Genomic DNA, 21511 nt, shown 5'->3' on the forward strand with positions numbered 1-21511 from the left:
GACGTCTTGTTATTTTTCACAAGTTGAAAGAGTTCTCTTCACGTCAGAGAGTAACTGGCTGTCTTGTCCTGTCATCTCTTCTCATCCCCTCTTCTCACTAATTGGGGTCTCACTGTGCTCTCTATTAGAGATACGTATCTCTTTATTTTGGTCTTAATTAGGGCTAAATCAAACATCTGGTGTATCAGGTTGAGATCTGATGCTCAAGTAATTCTTATTATAAAGGGAAGATTACCTGCTTTTCAGTGTTGTTACATCATTGTGGGCTTCTTGCGAATAAAGGCAATGACTAATACTCTAGTTAAAAACAGAACTCAAGCCAAAACCAAAATCATTTAACATCTGTTCAAGACACCGAACAGTACAGTGTAGTCTCAGCAAGTGGAATTGGCCCACATGTGTACTGCTTTGTCAATATTGTTTTCAGCTATCACTACATTGCAATGTAGAGGTAACTGCCAAAATAAAGGAAACACCGTATTTTGAAAGCAGGTGCTTCCACACAGGTGTGGTTCCTGAGTTAATTAAGCAATTAATATCCCATCATGCTTTTGGTTATGTATAAAAATACCCAGTTGCCCATTATTTTGGCTATCATGGCTAGAGCGGGCGGTAGGTAGCCTAGTGTGTCGGGCCAGTAACCGAAAGTTTGCTAGATCGAATCCCCGAGCTGACAAGGTAAAAATCTGTTGTTCTGATCCTGAACAAGGCAGTTAACCCACTGTTCCTAGGCCGTCATTGTAAATAAGAATTTGTTCTTTTTTAATTTCTCCCCAATTGGTAGTAGTTACAGTCTTGTCTCATCGCTGCAACTCCCGTACGGACTCAGGAGAGGCGAAGGTCGAGAGCCATGCGTCCTCCGAAACACAACCCAACCAAGCCGCACTGCTTCTTGACACAACGCACATCCAACCCGGAAGCCAGCCGCACCAATGTGTCAGAGGAAACACCGTACACCTGGCGACCTGGTCAGCGTGTACTGCGCCCGGCCCGCCACAGGAGTTGCTAGTGCGCGATGAGACAAGGATATCCATGCCGGCAAAACCCTCCCTAACCCGGACTACGCTGGGCCAATTGTGCACTGCTCCATGGGCCTCCCGGTCGCGGCCAGCTGCGACAGAGCCTGGGCTCGAACCCAGAATCTCTGGTGGCACAGCTGCCTTAGACCACTGCGCCACCCGGGAGGCCCAGAATTTGTTCTTAAATAAAAAATAATAAAAGAAGAGATCTCTGACTTTGAAAGAGGCGTCTCAAAGGAACATAGGGGGTTTAAAAGGTTTCTGTGTCTCAGTCACTAAATCTCAACCCAAATGAACATTTCTGGGAGATTCTAGAGCGGATCCTGAAACAGCGTTTTCCACCACCATCAACAAAACACCAAATGAAGGAATTTCTCATGTAAGAATGGTGTGGCATCCCTCCAATAGAGTTCCAGACACTTGTAGAATCTATGCCAAGGTGCATTGAAGCTGTTCTGTTTATGTTGGCGTTTCCTTTATTTTGTCAGTTACTTGTATTTCATCAACATCTCACATACAAGTAAGATACAGACACATTCTGATACGTCCCTTGAAGATGTCACTGTTTAGGTGGTATAGTAAATATCAGAGATACACTACACGACCAAAAGTGCTCGTCAAACATCTCATTCCAAAATCATGGGCATTAATATGGAGTTGGTCCCCCCTTTGCTGCTGTAACACTCTTCTGGGAAGGCTTTCCACTAGATGTTGGAACATTGCTGCAGGGACTTGATTCCATTCAGCCACAAGAGCATTAGTGAGGTTGGGCGATTAGGCCTGTATCGCAGTCGGCGTTCCAAATCATCCCAAAGGTGTTCGATGGAGTTGAGGTCATAGCTCTGTGCAGGCCAGTCAAGTTCTTCCACACCGATCTCGACAAACCATTTCTGTTTGGACCTTGCTTTGTGCACGGGGGCATTGTCATGCTGAAACAGGAAAGGGCCTTCCCCAAACTGTTGCCACAAAGTTGGAAACAGAATTGTCTAGAATGTCATTGTATGCTATAGTGCTAAGATTTACCTTCACTGGAACTTAGGGGCCCAAACCACGAAAAACAGCCCCAGACCATTATTCCTCCTCCACCAAACTTTACAGTTGGCACTATGCACTCAGGCAGGTAGCGTTCTCCTGGCATCTGCCAAACCCAGATTTGTCTGTCCATCTGCCAGATGGTGAAGCGTGATTCATCACTCCAGAGAACTCGTTTCCACTGCTCCAGAGTCCAACCGCGGCAAGCTTTCCACAACTCCAGCCGACACTAGGCATTGCGCATGGTGATCTTAGGCTTAGGCTTAGGCTGCTCAGCCATGAAAACCCAATTCATGAAGTTCACTACGAACAGTTCTGGTACTGATGTTGCTTTCGTTCTGTGAGCTTGTGTGGCCTACCACTTCGCGGCTGAGCCGTTGTTACTCACTTCACAATAACAGCACTTACAGTTGACCGGGTCTAGCAGGGCATAAATTTGACGAACTGACTTGTTGGAAACCTGGCATCCTATGATGGTGCAATGTTGAAAGTCACTGAGCTCTCCAGTGTGGGCCATTCTACTGCCAATGTTTGTCTATGGAGATTGCATGGCGGTGTGCTCAATTTTATACACCTGTCATCAACGAGTGTGGTTTAAAAAGTCGAATCCACTAATTTGAGGTGGTGTCCACATATTTTTGTATATATAGTATATAAACCAAGCCATCCCTACAGATTTAGGTTCTTTGTTTGTTTAGTTATGGAAACTTGTAGTGTATTCAAGGTTTCACTTAAAAAATGTCAGACTTGATTTGCCCTGATGTAAAATGCATCAACCCCTACGAAAAAGTACATTAACTTTAACTATAATCTACAAAATAATTCACATTATCCTTATAGCTGCAGGATTATTTTCCTGCTGTAGCAAACTCGCTCAAATTAAGATCCTACATCTGTAGGTAGGAGAATATAGCATCTCTTTAAAGGCCTGTCGTGCCAGTCAGGGCCCAGACTGAGGGATGACAGTGTGCTGGCAAATAGAGAGGGATAAATACAAATGAGAGGTCCATTAAATGGAGAGGGGGAGGCCAACATCTAGCACTTGGCCCTGCAGTGAGTACAGCTTTGCTTCAAGGCACATAAAGCAGATCACACATTAGCTTCAAGAATGTTTTGTTATCGATTCCCTCTCTGGCCCCTAGTTATAGCCTGTTGCTCATTGAAACCACTGTTTATTTCCGGGCAGTCTCATCAGTCTCATTCAACAAGTCTCCCAATGACATTGCTGTGTGAACAATGCTTCAGCACAGGAGACAGGATATACAGTACATGTTAACAATGTAGCCAACCAGTCACTTTTTATGTATAAACCCACCTCAACCACTCCAGTACCCCTGCACATTGAACAAGGTAGTGGCACTGACCTGTATATACTCGCAGTATCGTGTTTCTTTAACTCACATCATAGTTCCTGTGTGGTTTTTATTTGTACTTTTATTTTATATTGCACATTTTGTTGGGTTATAGCCTCAATTCAAAATAGATTAAATCGTTTTTTCTCTCACCCATCTACACACAATAACCCATAATGACAAACTGAAAACATGGTTTTAGAATTTTTTACAAATTAAATACAGAAATATCTCATTTGAATGCAGGCTGTAACACAACAAAATGTGTAATAAGTCAAATTAATTATTATTACTCTCGTATTATTACAATCTGAGATAATAGCCTATAACTGTAAGTCGCCGTGACTATTAATATGTTGTCCCACAGCAGCGGCTGTAGGGAGAGATTAATCACTGTGTGCATGTTCAGGCACACAGAGGACATGTCTCCTATGACCAATATGCCTTGGCAGCTAACATTCAAATTGTCGACAATTAAAATCCAACGAATCATTTGGGAAGCCTGAGCTGCGAGACATGTGTTATGAGAAATATGATGGCACGGAACAGCCTTTGTGACCCGAGGAGGGAGAGCAGAGGGTCTGCTGGAAGAGGTTCAGTGATGCCAGCCGAGCCGTCGGTTTACGATGAAGTGGGAGATCTACTGTGTCGTTAGGAGAAGTGCCGCTGTGCTTCTGTAACTCATGTTTAAATATTAAAGCACCCACTGGCATCTGACTTCACATTCTATTTACTGCGTCCTGTAACCATCCATCCTAGAGCAAGAGACACTTTCTCTGAGATGGGTCTCAGGAAGGACATTGCTATGCTATTTTCATTACTGGTATTGTTCTGGAAGACCATTTTGTTGTAATTATGAAAATGTACTTAAATTATGAGAAACATTAGGAATGGTGTCAACAGATAAAATGTAACAACAAAGCCTCAAAAACACACCTTGAGGTGTTCGATATGAGAGAGATAAATGAGAGATGAGGAGATGAGGAGAGAGAGAGAGAGAGAGAGAGAAGAGGAGGGTAGATGAAGATTAGAAGTGAGAGTGAGGATTGACGATGAGCAGGAAGAGAGAAGAGAGACGAGAGATTTGCAGCAGAAGATTAAGAAGAAAAGAAGAAGGAAGAGGGAGAGTAGAGATGGCAACAACGGGCCCAAGAATCGATGAGACCGCAGTAGGACTGGAGATGAGAAGATGAGAGAGAGAGAGAGAGAGGCTTTAAAGTGCAGCATATTAAAGATTCATACCTAGGGACAGTCTGTACAAGAGTATTTTCAGCCGCCAAACCTCTCGGCTGTACAACTAAATAGCATCAATAGACTCTTAAGCAATTAGCATTCGAGTACATTTTCAACCATTTTGAAATGTTTTGATTTAGAGGATAGAGCTCTAATGTATACCATCATTAGTGTATCTTTTTTTTAGTTGTCCGCTTTTCATTGAAAATTGATATTGACCAACTTGCACTTCTTTTCTTGTTACACATGCAATCTTCTGCGTAGATTGCAGGAAGTGATTTTGTATGTGTACAAGCATTAGCATAACATATCAGTCAATTTACTCCCTCTATCAGACACTTACTGTGGGAGGGCCCACTTTAAAAACAAACTACTGGTCCTGGTTCTCAACCCCCAGTATATTGAACTAACCACATAATGCCCCTGGTACATTCAAAAAGCATTGTGTAAGTATTTGGCTTTTAATTCAGCTATTTGTTTATGAACAATCAACAAAATAGATTGACCTGAAATTACCTCTATGAATATTTCATATTCATCTATTTAGTTCTATTTGTTTGTGGTTTTTACTTTATGCCTGAAGTATTCATACCTGATTTTACCATAGTCCTGGTATTTTCACTTTTTAGAATCTACATATTGTCCCTGTATAGACCAACAGTGGAGAAATCGTCAGAGTGAAAGTAGACCTTGGATTGTGTGATTTCCCTTGGGCATCTAAGTTAACTACAGAACTTGTAGCAGCAAAGCATTGATGATTTGTCCTATTGCTCAGTCTGGAGTCTCCAATCAAACTGTCTATTTTGATCTAACATACATTTCCCCGGCCAGACTATGTACTGTATTGGTACAAACCATATAAGCCCTATCTCAAAGCACACCAACCATCCTAGAGATACAATCATCTAAGTGACCCTGTCAACATCTAAAATGTGGAGCTATTGCTCTGGAGGATTTCATGTAGCTGTTACCCACATACTTTTTTTTTATTTTATTTTTATTTAACCTTTATTTAACCAGGTAGGCAAATTGAGAACACGTTCTCATTTACAATTGCGACCTGGCCAAGATAAAGCAAAGCAGTTCGACACATACAACAACACAGAGTTACACATGGAGTAAAACAAACATATAGTCAATAATACAGTGAAAAAAAAATAATAAGTCTATATACAATGTGAGCAAGTGAGGTGAGATAAGGGAGGTGAAGGCAAACAAATATATGTATAAATAAATAAAAATATAAAAGGCCATGGAGGCGAAGTGAGTACAACACAGCAAGTAAAATAAAAACTTTAAAAAAACAATGGAATGGTTGGTTTGCAGTGGAAGAAAGTGCAAAGTAGAGACAGAAATAATGGGGTGCAAAGGAGCAAAATAAATTAATAAATAAATACAGTAGGTAAAGAGGTAGTTGTTTGGGCTAAATTGTAGATGGGTTATGTACAGATGCAGTAATCTATGAGCTGCTCTGACAGCTGGTGCTTAAAGCTAGTGAGGGAGATAGGTGTTTCCAGTTTCAGAGATTTTTGTAGTTCGTTCCAGTCATTGGCAGCAGAGAACTGGAAGGAGAGGCGTCCAAAGGAAGAATTGGTTTTGGGGGTGACTAGAGAGATATACCTACTGGAGCGCGTGCTACAGGTAGGTGCTGCTATGGTGACCAGCGAGCTGAGATAAGGGGGGACTTTACCTAGCAGGGTCTTGTAGATGACCTGGAACCAGTGGGTTTGGCGAGAACGAGTAATGAAGTCGAGGGCCAGCCAACGAGAGTGTACAGGTCGCAGTGGTGGGTAGTTATGGGGCTTTGGTGACAAAACGGATGGCACTGTGATAGACTGCATCCAATTATATTGAGTAGGGTTTTGGAGGCTATTTTGTAAATGACATCACCGAAGTCGAGGATTGGTAGGATGGTCAGTTTTTAACAAGGGTATGTTTGGCAGCATGAGTAAATAGTGCTTTGTTGCGAGAATAGGAAGCCAATCTCTAGATTTGACTTTGAATTGGAGATGTTTTGATGTGAGTCTGGAAGGAGAGTTTAACAGTCTAACCAGACACCTAGGTATTTGTAGGTTCCACATATTCTAAGTCAGAGCCGTTCCAAAGTATTGATGTTGGACGGCGGGCAGAGCAGGCAGCGATCGGTTTGAAGAGCATGCATTTGGTTTATCTTGTATTTAAGAGCAGTTGGAGGCCACGGAAGGAGAGTTGTATGAATTGGAAGCTCGGCCTGGAGGGTTTGTTCACAAGTGTCAAAAGAAGGGCAGAAGATATACAAAAGAGTGTCGTTGCGTAGAGAGGTGGATCAGAGAAATCACCAGCAGCAAGAGCGACATCATATTGATGTAAACGAGAAGAAGAGTCGCGGTCCAAGAATTGAACCCTGTGGCACCCCATAGAGACTCGCCAGAGGCCCGGACAACAGAACCCTCCGATTTGACACACTGAATCGATCAGAGAAGTAGTTGGTGAACCAGGCGAAGCAATCATTAGAGAAACCAAGGCTGTCGAGTCTGCCAATGAGGATGTGGTGATTGACAGAGTCAAAGGCCTTGGCCAGGTCAATGAATACGGCTGCACAGTATTGTTTCCTATCGATGGCGGTTACGATATCGTTTATGCCTTGAGCGTGGCTGAGGTGCACCCATGACCAGCTCTGAAACCAGATTGCATTGCGGAGAAGGTGTGGTGGGATTCGAAATGGTCGGTAATCTGTTGTTGTTGACTTGGCTTTCGAAGACCTTAGAAAGGCAGGGTAGGATAGATATAGGTCTGTAGCAGTTAGGGTCAGGGTGTCCCCCCTTTGAAGAGGGGGATAACCGCAGCTGCTTTCCAATCTTTGGGGATCTCAGACGACACGAAGAGAGGTTGAAGAGGCTAGTAATAGGGGTGGCAACAATTTCAGCAGATAGTTTTAGAAAGAAAGGGTCCAGATTATCTAGCCCGGCTGATTTGTAAGGTCCAGATTTTGCAGCTCATTTAGAACATCAGCTGACTGTATTTGGGAGAAGAGAAATGGGGAAGGCTTGGGCGAGTAGCAGAGGGGAGGGCAGTGCTGTTTGTGCCGAGGTAGGGGTAGCCAGGTGGAAAGCATGGCCAGCCGTAGATGCTTATTGAAATTCTCAATTATAGTGGATTTGTCGGTGGTGACAGTGTTTCCTATCTTCAGAGCGGTTGGAAGCTGGGAGGGGTGTTCTTATTTCCATGGACTTTACGGTGTCCAGAACTTTTTTGAATTTTGTGTTGCAGGAAAGATTTCTGCTGAAAAAGCTAGCCTTGGCTGTTCTAACTGCCTGTGTATATTGGTTTCTGGCTTCCTGAAAAGTTGCATATCACGGGGGCTGTTCGATGCTAATGCAGAACGCCATAGTGATGTTTCTGTTGGTTAAGGGCAGTCAGGTCAGGAGAGAACCAAGGCTATATCTGTTCCTGGTTCTAAATTTCTTGAATGGGGCATGCTTATTCAAGATGTGAGGAAGGCATTTTAAAAATGACCAGGCATCCTCTACTGACGGGATGAGATCAATATCCTCCGGATACCCCGGCACGGTCGATTAGAAAGGCCTGCTCGCTGAAGTGTTCAGGGAGCGTTGACAGTGATGAGTGGAGGTCGTTTGACCGCTGACCCATTACGGATGCAGGCAATGAGGCAGTGGATCGCTGAGATCTTGGTTGAAAACAGCACAGAGGTTGTATTTGGAGGGCAAGTTTGTTAGGATGATATCTATGAGGGTACCCGTGTTTACGGAATGGGGTGGTACCTGGTAGGTTCATTTATAATTTGTGTGAGATTGGAGGCATCAAGCTTAGATTGTAGGGTGGCTGGGGTGTTGAGCATGTTCAAATTTAGGTCGCCTAGCAGACAGAGCTCTGAAGATAGATGGGGGGCAATCAGTTCACATATAGTGTCCAGAGCACAGCTGGGGGCAGAGGGTGGTCTATAGCAGGCGGCAACGGTGAGAGACTTGTTTTTAGAGAGGTGGATTTTTAAAAGTAGAAGTTCAAATTGTTTGGGAACAGACCTGGATAGTATAACAGAACTCTGCAGGCAGTCTTTGCAGTAGATTGCAACACGCCCCCTTTGGCCGTTCTATCTTGTCTGAAAATCTTGTAATTGGGGATGAAATGTCTGAATTTTGGTGGTTTTCTAAGCCAGGATTCAGACACGCTAAAACATCGCGGGTTGGCAGAGTGTGCTAAAGCAGTGACAAAACAACTTAGGGAGGAGGCTTCTAATGTTAACATGCATGAAGCCAAGGCTATTACGGTTACAGAAGTCATTAAAAGAGAGCGCCTGGGAATAGGAGTGGACCAGTTACTGCAGGGCCTGGATTCCCCTCTACATCACCAGAGGAACAGAGGAGGAGTGGATAAGGGTACGGCTAAAAGCTATGAGAATTGGTCGCCTAGAGCTACTAGAGCAGAGAGTAAGGAGGTTTCTGGGGCGATAAAATAGTTTAAAGGAATAATGTACAGACAAAGGTATGGTAGGATGTGAATACAGTGGAGGTAAACCTAGGTATTGAGTGATGATGAGAGAGATATTGTCTCTAGAAACATCATTGAAACAGGTGATGTCATCGCATATTGTGGGTGGTGGAACTGAGAGGTTGGATATGGTATAGAGAGCAGGGCTAGAATCTCTAACAGTGAAATAAGCCAATAAACACTAACCAGAACAGCAATGGACAAGGCATATTTAACATAAGGAGAGGCATGCTAATCGAGTGATCAATAAGGGTCCAGTGAGTAGAGGTTGTTGGGGTCGTGGCGATCCAGACAGCTGGCCGGGTATATGGCTATCGGTAGCAGCATAGGATGGAGGTCTGTTTGTAGATACCTCGTGCGTTTCCGTCGGTAGGTTAGTGGGGTTCCGTGTAGTGGGGTTCCGTGTGGTAGAGGGGATCAATTCCAAATTGGCAAAATAGATATAGTGACCCAAGGAAAAAATAAAATAAATAAATAATAATAGTTGTCCAATATACTTGTTCAAAATAGCAGCCGATAAGACAGCTAACGATTAGCGGGCCTCAGATGAGCGTTCAGGTAACGTCGGGACGGAGGTGCCAGTTGGAATAAATCCTCGGGCAGATAACGTCGGCAGTCAGTCGCGGCAGTCAGTCGTGAAGGCCCGGTGGGGTTCCGTATCTGCAGCAGCAACAAAAGAAACGGGTCCGGATGGTGATGGAACTCCTCAGCTGGCTAGCTCCAGAATGATTAGAGTTTGCTCCGGGGTCGACGTAAGCCAATAGTCACACGGTTTGCAGCTAGCTAGCTGCGAAATCAAGGTCAAGTGTCCAGAGCCTGCGGCTGGAATCCGGGGAAACTGAGAGAAAAAGAGTCCCGGAATGCTCCGGTCCGAGTCGCGTTGCACAAAAGTGCGGTAGATTATCGAGCTAAAGGAATAGCTGATGACCACTAAACGTGGGCAGCTGAAACACAACGCTAGCCAGCAAACCGGCTAATTCGGTGGCAGTACAGATTAGCTTCTGGCTAGCTATCGGAGTAGCTTCTGGTTAGCTTTCAGGCTAGCTTCTGAATTAGCCCCTGGCTAGCTTCCACGATGGATTTTCAGATTGAGGTAAATAATACCCTTTGTAATTGGTGAAGCGGGTTGCAGGAAAGCTTTTGCAGGAAAGCTTTTGTAGTTGAGTTCTTGGATAATAAAATAGATAAAAGATATGCGAAGAAAGGTGTAAATATATATATATACAGGACACGAACAATACGGAACAGAAAAAGACGTCTGAACTGCTAAGCCACCTTGGACGAGCTACCATCTTCTGTCTGATCGTGATCAAGATTCATGTGGAATAGAGACAAAACCTGACTGGATTACCTAAGGACCACTGGGCCCACTGGCCTCTGTGACCTGGCATGGAGAGTCCTTATGATGGGTGTCCCATTCCACTCCCATCTGTCAACACTCTCCTCATGACAGCAGGATAAGATAGAATGGAAGTGGGATCTCTGGCTGTTGTCTCGTTAGGAGGGGGATGACGTGCTAACAGGCCGGTTCTGGCTGTGGGATCTAAAGACAGTAACTCACCGCCACGCTTGGCTTTTGGCTTGCGTAGGCAAGACATTTATTATGGATAAGTACTACATGTTCCTTTCCAGTGCAGCAAGAACCCTGCCCCCTCACACACACTTTCATGCACACTCTCTCACACATACTCTCTAAGTACAGCCCAGCTAAGTAGAGCAGCCGAATCTACACTCATTTAGACGCAGCATCAAATCACTTCTGTGATCTATGTAGCATAGAACACATCAACAAACTACTGGTACATTATTTGACTGTAACATCAAAATGCTCTCATCCATAGCTATTTTTAATGCACACTACAGTGAAAATGAATCGTGCTGGAATCTATGGCAATCCATCTTTCATGAGTATCTTTGTGAAACTACAGTACAAAAAAGGTCAATGGATGTATCTCCCTTTAGACTTTGTTTTCCCATCCTTGCTATTCTGGTCATCATTTCTTACCCTTACAGTGGTATCAAATACATTTTCATCGGCAATGCTACATTGATGCATCAATACATTTCAGGGCAAAGTGTATCTGAAATGTATCTATTGATTGTGTAATATCGCCCGTAATCTATCTTGATGAAATTGGAGTTTCATGCTCGCGTGTTAAAAATGCATGGTCCTCCTCATTCATTTACATTTATATACACTGTTAACTGCATTTGCTTATCTTTTAAGGTTTCTCAAAAACACCCCTGAGATGATTTCTGTTTTGAGACATAAAAAGTTTGCTGAAACGCGCAGGGCTCTTTGAGATAGCATCTTCAGCCTTTTCCTCTGTTTTTTAACGGATGAAAACACCATGAATTATTTTTGTCAGAATCTATTTTAAAATCAAGAGATTAGAATGCAGAAATCTGTTATCTTACCAGAGTTGCCATCAAAACAGTTATTCCTCCTTTTGATAAAGACCAAAGCAACCCATGAAAGGGGTCAAACCCAGGACCGGGGCCTACGGTAGTTAAGTAACACAGAGGATGCCTTCCTCTAGCTCCAGTATACAGCTCAGGAACAGATTAGGGTCTGCGCCTGTTATCCGCCCCACTCATCAAAGGAGGAGCTCCCTATCCCTGATCACGCCCACCCCATCACATTCACAATGGTATGGTAGCATCCACCCAGCCTCTCTGCAACAACAAGCTCCACCCCCCCGGCAGGAGGAAGAGACACACCCCTGCGCTGATCTGCGTGTTTGTGTGTGCGTGATGGAGTGAGAGTGAAAATGAGGCGAGAGCAGAGAGCAGAGATGGGGAGGAAGGATAGAGGCTGGCAGATGGGGGACTTGTGGGGAAGAAGGGTGGGTGGTGGGTAGCCCGCCTCTATGACAGATGCGTTGATTTAGGTCAAAGTGGAAGTGGATGTTGCTGCTGTACTTCTACAATAGACAGCGGGAGGAGAGGCAGCTCAGAGGTGCTGCTGGTCTTTTGACACTTTGAGATGGGTTTTCAGGAGCAGGGACTCCACAGTGTCACACAGGACAGGTGAGTTACTGCAGACTGTCTATGCTGCGCCAGCTCCTCTCAAAGATGGAGTGATTTTACACACAGGAGGATGCAACAGGCAGTGTACTGTCAAATACAACTGTAGGCTTCCACACTCCACTGTACCTTGAATGTTTCACAATAGCACCTAAAAACACTGTAATCTTTGAGCTGTTTGTATGATAAAATGACAGGTAATTGAAGCAACCCTGTCATACTCCTCGTTCATCTTAATTGATGAGAGTTCCTTGGGTGGAATTGTTGAGTGATAAATAACCTGCTATTATAAATGGGATAAAAGTTTGCTGTCAGAATTAGATTGAACAGCCTCGCTCTCCCAAAGATTTCTGTCCAGAACTGTTTACCTTCCCCAAATCAGCAGTGAAGACATGGTTCAACGGCCCTCTATTATCTGCTGTCTGTCTTCCTGAGTGTCTGTTTGTGTGTGTGTTTTATTTCAACTTTATTTAACTAGGCATGTCAGTTAAGAACACATTCTGAATGACGGCCTACCCCGGCCAAACCCTAACGACGCTGGGCCAATTGTGCGTCGCCCTACGGGGCTCCCAATCACAGCCGGATGTGATACAGCCTGTGTGTGTGTGTGGACGTGTTTAACTATACTTGTGGGGACTTCTGGTCCCCACAAGTATTTGACCAACTGGGGACATTTTGTTGGTCCCCATAAGGTTAAATGCTATTTCTAGGGGGTTTAGGGTTAAGGTTAGAATTACTATTAGGGTTATTATTAGGTTTAGGGTTAAGGTTAAGGTAAGAGTTAGGGTTAGGGGTTAAGGAACATAGTATTTTGAATCGGACTGAATTGTAGGTTGGCTGCGCAAGACTGTGTGTGTGTGTGTGCTGGTGCGCGTGTGTGTGTGTGTGGATAAAACACCAAGGGCAGTCCATAAGGAGCACCACCTACTGTGCTCATTAAAAGGCTGGGCACAGGGGGACCCTGGACTTTCACAGACAGATGCTGTGGCTGTTGTTTACTCTGCCAAAGGCACTGTACTGAAAAAGGTGGTTGTCTTCCAAAATTAAAAAAGTTGACTTAATGATATACACTGCTCAAAAAAATAAAGGGAACACTAAAATAACACATCCTAGATCTGAATGAATGAAATATTCTWATTAAATACTTTTTTCTTTACATAGTTGAATGTGCTGACAACAAAAGCACACAAAAATGATCAATGGAAATCAAATTTATCAACCCATGGAGGTCTGGATTTGGAGTCACACTCAAAATTAAAGTGGAAARCCACACTACAGGCTGATCCAACTTTGATGTAATGTCCTTAAAACAAGTCAAAATGAGGCTCAGTAGTGTGTGTGGCCTCCACRTGCCTGTAWGACCTCCCTACAACGCCTGGGCATGCTCCTGATGAGGTGGCGGATGGTCTCCTGAGGGATCTCCTCCCAGACCTGGACTAAAGCATCCGCCAACTCCTGGACAGTCTGTGGTGCAACGTGKCGTTGGTGGATGGAGCGAGACATGWTGTCCCAGATGTGCTCAATTGGATTCAGGTCTGGGGAACGGGCGGGCCAGTCCATAGCATCAATGCCTTCCTCTTGCAGGAACTGCTGACACACTCCAGCCACATGAGGTCTAGCATTGTCTTGCATTAGGAGGAACCCAGGGCCAACAGCACCAGCATATGGTCTCACAAGGGGTCTGAGGATCTCATCTCGGTACCTAATGGCAGTCAGGCTACCTCTGGCGAGCACATGGAGGGCTGTGCGGCCCCCCAAAGAAATGCCACCCCACACCATGACTGACCCACCCCCAAACCGGTCATGCTGGAGGATGTTGCAGGCAGCAGAACGTTCTCCACGGCGTCTCCAGACTCTGTCACGTCTGTCACATGTGCTCAGTGTGAACCTGCTTTCATCTGTGAAGAGCACAGGGCGCCAGTGGCGAATTTGCCAATCTTGGTGTTCTCTGGCAAATGCCAAACGTCCTGCACGGTGTTGGGCTGTAAGCACAACCCCCACCTGTGGACGTCGGGCCCTCATACCACCCTCATGGAGTCTGTTTCTGACCGTTTGAGCAGACACATGCACATTTGTGGYCTGCTGGAGGTCATTTTGCAGGGCTCTGGCAGTGCTCCTCCTTGCACAAAGGCGGAGGTAGCGGTCCTGCTGCTGGGTTGTTGCCCTCCTACGGCCTCCTCCACGTCTCCTGATGTACTGGCCTGTCTCCTGGTAGCGCCTCCATGCTCTGGACACTACGCTGACAGACACAGCAAACCTTCTTGCCACAGCTCGCATTGATGTGCCATCCTGGATGAGCTGCACTACCTGAGCCACTTGTGTGGGTTGTAGACTCCATCTCATGCTCCCACTAGAGTGAAAGCACCGCCAGCATTCAAAAGTGACCAAAACATCAGCCAGGAAGCATAGGGAAGTGGTCTGTGGTCACCACCTGCAGAACCACTCCTTTATTGGGGGTGTCTTGCTAATTGCCTATAATTTCCACCTGTTGTCTATTCCATTTGCACAACAGCATGTGAAATTTATTGTCAATCAGTGTTGCTTCCTAAGTGGACAGTTTGATTTCACAGAAGTGTGATTGACTTGGAGTTACATTGTGTTGTTTAAGTGTTCCCTTAATTTTTTKGAGCAGTGTAGTTTTTCATAAGATGGTCAGTCAGAATGCCAAGTGTTCCAGCAAATTTAGATTACATGATGTACTTTGTTCAATATGAATGGTTTTAGGATGAAATGGCTGTAGTGGCCTTCATCTGTGAGATGAACTGGCCAGTATGTCAGTGCTCACTATCTGTTTCCTATTGCCAGTGACATTTAACTGAACATTTGCCAAAATGATCAAATGGATAGAATGACATTCTCTCTCTGATGAGCCATGAAAAGCGCAGAATTAGGATGAAACTTCTGGTACTTCCTGTCCTCAGACTATCCTCAGATTGCGCATCAATAATTCAAACATCAGTGTTAAAAACCCTCTCTCCTTAACCCTCTCTCTGGCCTTGGGCCCATATATTTATATGTACATATTCTTATTCCATCCCTTTAGATTTGTGTGTACTAGGTAGTTGTTGTGGTATTGTTAGATTACTTGTTAGATATTACTGCACTGTCGGAACTAGAAGCACAAGCATTTCGCTACACTCGCGTTAACATCTGCTAACCATGTATACGTGACCAATAAAATTGGATTTGATTTGATTTGGAAAGACACAAACTTTGGTGCCTTTTACTGCTGAGGTTGGCTACCATCCCCTGCCTCATCAGACCCTATTGTTCAGTGGCATAGGGCACTTCACACCTATGTGTTAGGGACTAGTTTGCTAGGGAACTCAGTCAGCTGACCAAGGCCAGCCAATCACAGGCTCTACCTGCTGGGGGGTAACAGACCACCAGTCCTACTTGTGCTTTCGTTGTTTTCAGGAGGGCAGGTTGAGAAGGTCTCTGTAAACTCCTGTCCTTCATTACAACTCATTACTGGACCTTTCCTGAATAGACAAGCCTTCCTTGGACTTCCCCAACTGTGTGTTAGTGCGTCACTGAACATGTAAGTGGACTTTTTTAGGGGTTAGTGTGCATTTGATCCGTATACATGTTATCAAATCAAATTTTATTGGTCATATACAAATGGTTAGCAGATGTTATTGCGAGTGTAGCGAAATGCTTGTGCTTCTAGTTCCGACAGTGCAGCAATATCGAACAAGTAATATCTAACAATTGCACAACAGATACCTAATACACACAAATCTAAGTAAAGGAATGGAATAAGAATATATAAATATAAATATATGGATGAGCAATGACAGAGCGGCATAGGCTAAGATTCTGATGGCCTTGAGATAGAAGCTGTTTTTCAGTCTCTCGGTCCCAGCTTCAATGCACCTGTGCTGACCTCGCCTTCTGGATGGTAGCGGGGTGAACAGGCAGTGGCCTGGGTGGTTGTTGTGCTTGATGATGTTTTTTGGACTTCCTGTGACATCGGGTGCTGTAGGTTTCCTGGAGGGCAGGTAGTTTGCCCCCGGTGATGCGTTGTGCAGACCGCACCACCCTCTGGAGAGCCTTGCGGTTGTGGGCGGTGCAGTTGCCGTAACAGGCGGTGATACAGCCCGACAGGATGCCCTCAATTGTGCATCTGTAAAAGTTTGTGAGGGTTTTAGGTGACAAGCCAAATTTCTTCAGCCTCCTGAAGTTGAAGAGGCTCTGCTGTGCCTTCTTCACCACACTGTCTGTGAGGGTGGACTATTTCAGTTTGTCCATGATGTGTACACAGAGGAACTTAAGACGTTCCACCTTCTCCACTGCTGTCCCGTCAATGTGAATAAGGGGGTGCTCCCTCTGCTGTGTCCTGAAGTCCACGATCATCTCCCTTGTTTTGTTGACGTTAAGTGAGAGGTTATTTTCCTGACACCACACTCCGAGAGCCCTCACCTCTTCCCTGTAGGCTGTCTCGTCGTTGTTGGTAATCAAGCCTACTACTGTTGTGTCGTCTGCAAACTTGATGATTGAGTTGGAGGCATGCATGGCCACGCAGTCATGGGTGAACAGGGAGTACAGGAGGGGGCTGAGCACACACCCTTGTGGGGCCCCAGTGTTGAGGATCAGTGAAGTGGAGATGTCGTTTTCTACCTTCCCCACCTGGGGACGGCCTGTCAGGAAGTCCAGGACCCAATTGCACAGGGCGGGGTTGAGACCCAGGGTCTCAAGTTTAATGATGAGCTTGAAGGGTACTATGGTGTTGAATGCTGAGCTGTAGTCAATGAACAGCATTCTTACATAGGTATTCCTCTTGTCCAGATGGGATAGGGCAGTGTGCAGTGTGATGGTGATTGCATCGTCTGTGGACCTATTGGGGCGGCAAATTGAAGTAGATCTAGGGTGACAGGTAAGGTGGAGGTGATATGATCCTTGACTAGTCTCTCAAAGCACTTCATGATGACAGAAGTGAGTTCTATGGGGCGATTGTCAACCTTTGCGTTCTTGGGTACAGGAACAATGGTGGCATTGTTCCTTCTATTGTTTTGTTAGTATGCTTATATACTTATATACTGTATGCTTCCTTAAGATGTGTATATGACAGGATTGCCTCCTTCTGTAATCCCATGTTATATACTTCACACAGTTGTCCCTTTAGCATAGGTCTGTGTACCTTTATTTTCAGCCATTAGGGAAAATCTCAGCCCATTGCGTTCTATGAACCAAGATGGCTGCCAGTCATGTCATTGTAGATCCTCACCTAAAATGGCCGACCAGTGACATCATCATGGCCCGGTCACTTCCTGATATGGTCATAGCCACATTAAACATGGCCGCTTGTTAGCATGTTTGCATCCTAACCTTTATAGCCGCCAACACTGATCCTAACTTGCCCTGATGCTAACCTACAGCCTTTGGCCTACTAGCTCTTGGCCTGCTAGTTTAGCATGCTAGCTCCCCCTGTATGTATTGTATACTGTGCTAGTCACTAATTGCAGCCTGGTTTATACTGCCTATGCTATTCTATCCCTTACTACAGTATGCTATCATTTGTGCTATGTGGCTTGTTGCCCTGCATTACTACTCTAGCAGTTTAGCCTCCTAGGCTCTGTGTATTACTGTATATTTATTACCAGCCAATAGTATCACCATACTAGCACCGCTAACGCTACTATAGCCATTACTATTGTGTGTGTGTCTGTCTTGAATGTGGCAATAAACGTGTGTTCTGTGCACCGGTCTCCTACTGGTCATTTCTGTCTTCTTACTGGGAAGTCAGAAGTTTACATACACCTTAGCCAAATACATTTAAACTCAGATTTTCACAATTCCTGACATTTAATCCTAGTAAAAATTCCCTGTCTTAGGTCAGTTAGGATCATCACTTTATTTTAAGAATGTGAAATGTCAGAATAAAAGTAGAGAGAATGATTTATTTCAGCTTTTATTTCTTTCATCACATTCCCAGTGGGTCAGAAGTTTACACTCAATTAGTATTTGGTAGCATTGCCTTTAAATTGTTTAACTTGGGTCAAACGTTTCAGGTAGCCTTCCACAAGCTTCCCACAATAAGTTGGGTGAATTTTGGCCCATTCTTCCTGACAGAGCTGGTGTAACTGAGTCAGGTTTGTAGGCCTCCTTGCTCGCACACGCTTTTTCAGTTCTGCCCACAAATTTTCTATAGGATTGAGGTCAGGCTTTGTTGTCCTTAAGCCATTTTGCCACAACTTTGGGAGTATGCTAGGGGTCATTGTCCATTTGGAAGACCCATTTGCGACCAAGCTTTAACTTCCTGACTGATGTCTTGAGATGTTGCTTCAATATATCCACATACTTTTCCTTCTATGTCATCTATTTTGTGAAGTGCACCAGTCCCTCTGCAGCAAAGCACCCCCACAAGATGATGCTGACACCCCCGTGCTTTACGGTTGGGATGGTGTTCTTTGGCTTGCAAGCCTCCCCCTTTTTCCTCCAAACATAACAATGGTCATATGGCCAAACAGTTCTATTTTGTTTCATCAGACCAGAGGACATTTATCCAAAAAGTCCGATCTTTTTCCCCATGTGCAGTTGCAAACCGTAGTCTGGCTTTTTAATGGCGGTTTTGGAGCAGTGGCATCTTCCTTGCTGACTGGCCTTCAGGTTATGTCGATATAGGACTCGTTTTACTGTGGATATAGATACTTTTTGTACCTGTTTTCCTCCAGCATCTTCACAAGGCTCCGTTGCTGTTGTTCTGGGATTGATTTTCACTTTTCACACCAAAGTATGTTCATCTCTTGGAGACAGAACGCGTCTCCTTCCTGAGCGGTATGACGGCTGCTTGGTCCCATGGTGTTTATACTTGCGTACTATTGTTTGTACAGATGAACGTGGTACCTTCAGGCATTTAGAAATTTCTCCCTAGGATGAACCAGACATGTGGATGTCTACAATTTGTTTTCTGAGGTCTTGGCTGATTTATTTTGATTTTCCCATGATGTCAAGCAGAGGCACTGAGTTTGAAGGTAGGCCTTGAAATACATCCACAGGTACACCTCCAACTGACTCAAATGATGGCAATTAGCCTATCAGAAGCTTCTAAAGCCATGACATGATTTTCTGGAATTTTCCAAGCTGTTTAAAGGCACAGTCAACTTCATGAACATAAACTTCTGACCCACTGGAATTGTGATACAGTGAATTAATAGTGAAATAATTTGTCTGTAAACAATTGTTGGAAAAATTACTTGTGTCATGCACAAAGTAGATGTCCTAACCGACTTGCCAAAACTATAGTTTGTTAACAAGACATTTGTGGAGTGGTTGAAAAACGAGTTTAAATGACTTCATCCTAAGTGTATGTAAACTTCCGACTTCAACTGTATCTAAACCGTTTACGATGTATCTAAACTGTTTACGATGAAATATGTATATGCTTCTCAAATGGTGTAGTAGGATTTCTGCTATAGTCCTAAAATGGAGTTCTGCCCTAACTGCACAGCTGTGACGTGGGTGATTCCCCCTAAGCCCCTCCCTGTGGCCAGGCAGGAGGGCCCACCCCTGGAGAGGGCCAGTTGGTCTGTCCTGCTGCTGTCTGCTAGAACATTTTGGAGAGTAGATGACCCACACAGAACAGTGGGGAAAGATCCCTAATCCCCATGCCATATAATTCTGCTCAAAAGAGGATTACTCCCACAAATAGTCATCAGGCAGAAGAACCATCATCAACTAAATATAGGTCATAGACTATCTGTCTTCATCATCACTGACCATTACTATAGTACCACTTATCCTCCTCCATTCACCAATCCCATTCATATCTGTCTGTTTAAGACTTAAATTAACACACACACCCTTAGAATCCTTGCACTGTGAAGGTTTGGTGACATCAGTAGGCATAACTGAAGCATCCAGTTGTTGTAACCGTCAACACAGGATCGATAAGCTTTGATTCCAACTGACCCAGTGTGTGTGTTTGTGGTTCAGGGAGGAGGCTCTCTGAAGTAGATAGAGCTAGGGCTTCCACTAGGCTCGTGGAATAAAGCTGTGTTTTATCATTGTCTGTGATGTAATTTTGTTGAGTTCAAATCATAAGCCCTGGCTGGTTTATATTTCTCCAGTGGCCATCCAACCTCCTTTGTATGCATAACCACTTTGATTATATCAGTGCGGCTGCATTTCATTAAAGGGCAGCTGAACTGAAACAGCGAATTCTCTGGTTGAAAACGGCAAATGCTTCATCGATAGTCAGAAACATTGATTCTAGTGTAAAAATGGACTACAATGTGTAAATAGACACATTTTGGCCATAAAGTCAGTATCATCCTAAATTGATACTTGCGGGATTTGTGGAAGCTGTTACATTCCTAAAGCTATTGGACATTTGAGGGTTGGGTTTTGGTTACGATCATGCCCACTAACATGGAATGTTAACACCTATGTGAGAAACAGCTGCACTGATTGTGTTCTATTCCGATTGTATGGCAGAACCTACAGACAGTGAGACAGACCAGCCCTTTATGGAGTGGCCACTTGATGATGTGTTTGATAGGGATCACACCAGTCTGCCACTGTTTTGGGCAAAATACAATTTTTGAAAATGCACACTTGTACCCCAAATGCCACCAAAATTCAAAACCCATTGACGAGCATCTTGTGTCCCACCACAACCTGCTTTGTGACATGATTAACATGAAACACTGCCAGACAGACACACACCAGTAAAAGATGGTGAGAAAGTTGTAAAAACAAAAACAACACTGAAGCACTTTAGCACTTTGCTAGTGACTTAAAAAACTGATTTAGCTAACATGGCCTGCCTGCTCAATGTGCCTGCTAGCTACATTGTCAAACACAGAGATGGAGCTTACCAAGCTAGGTCTTTTTGTTACTGATAAACAGTGTATAGCTTCTGCTTTATTTATCATATTTTGACAGCTTGCTGATGAAGTTGTAGACGTGTTCTCAGAAATCAGTCCTGCGCAGCAGCAGCTGACACAATACTGTCTGCAGTGAACTACCCGTTTTCATGCACATTTCTTTACTTGAGAAATACTGGGGAAAAAACACCTTACCTAAATCGAAAATTGCGCAACTAAGACCTCTCCATTACAGATTTCTTGATGTATCTTCATTAATTAACTTGATTCGTTCGGACTATTTTGAGGGCGAGATGTTGCTACCGTGGCTCAAGGGGGGCAAACAACAATAACTGCCTGTGTAAGATATAGTGAACATAACACACCCACATCGAACCATGATGCAAATATTGTTCTTCTTAATGAGCTGCAGAAAAACACGTGGAATCGGTGAGTTCGGCCGATCTTTAAACCTTATATAGATTGCCCTACCCACCACCTCAGGATTTTCTGCCATAGAACAGGGAGTGAATTTCCCATGCGTTTATATGCA

The 21511-nt window shown here is 44.3% G+C and overlaps 1 protein-coding gene across 1 annotated transcript in view; it reads right to left on the reverse strand.

Moving 5' to 3' along the window:
• Nucleotides 1–11681, reverse strand: part of sv2bb (synaptic vesicle glycoprotein 2Bb) — a 29728-nt gene extending 18047 nt beyond the window's left edge. The window contains exon 1 of the mRNA XM_023985209.2: nt 11543–11681. The gene's annotated coding sequence lies outside the window, so the exon portion shown is untranslated. The remainder of the gene's footprint in view (nt 1–11542) is intronic.
• Between the last annotated feature and the right edge of the window lie 9830 nt (nt 11682–21511).

Source organism: Salvelinus sp. IW2-2015, linkage group LG4q.1:29 (genome assembly GCF_002910315.2).
Source record: "Salvelinus sp. IW2-2015 linkage group LG4q.1:29, ASM291031v2, whole genome shotgun sequence".
Taxonomy (NCBI): domain Eukaryota; kingdom Metazoa; phylum Chordata; class Actinopteri; order Salmoniformes; family Salmonidae; genus Salvelinus; species Salvelinus sp. IW2-2015.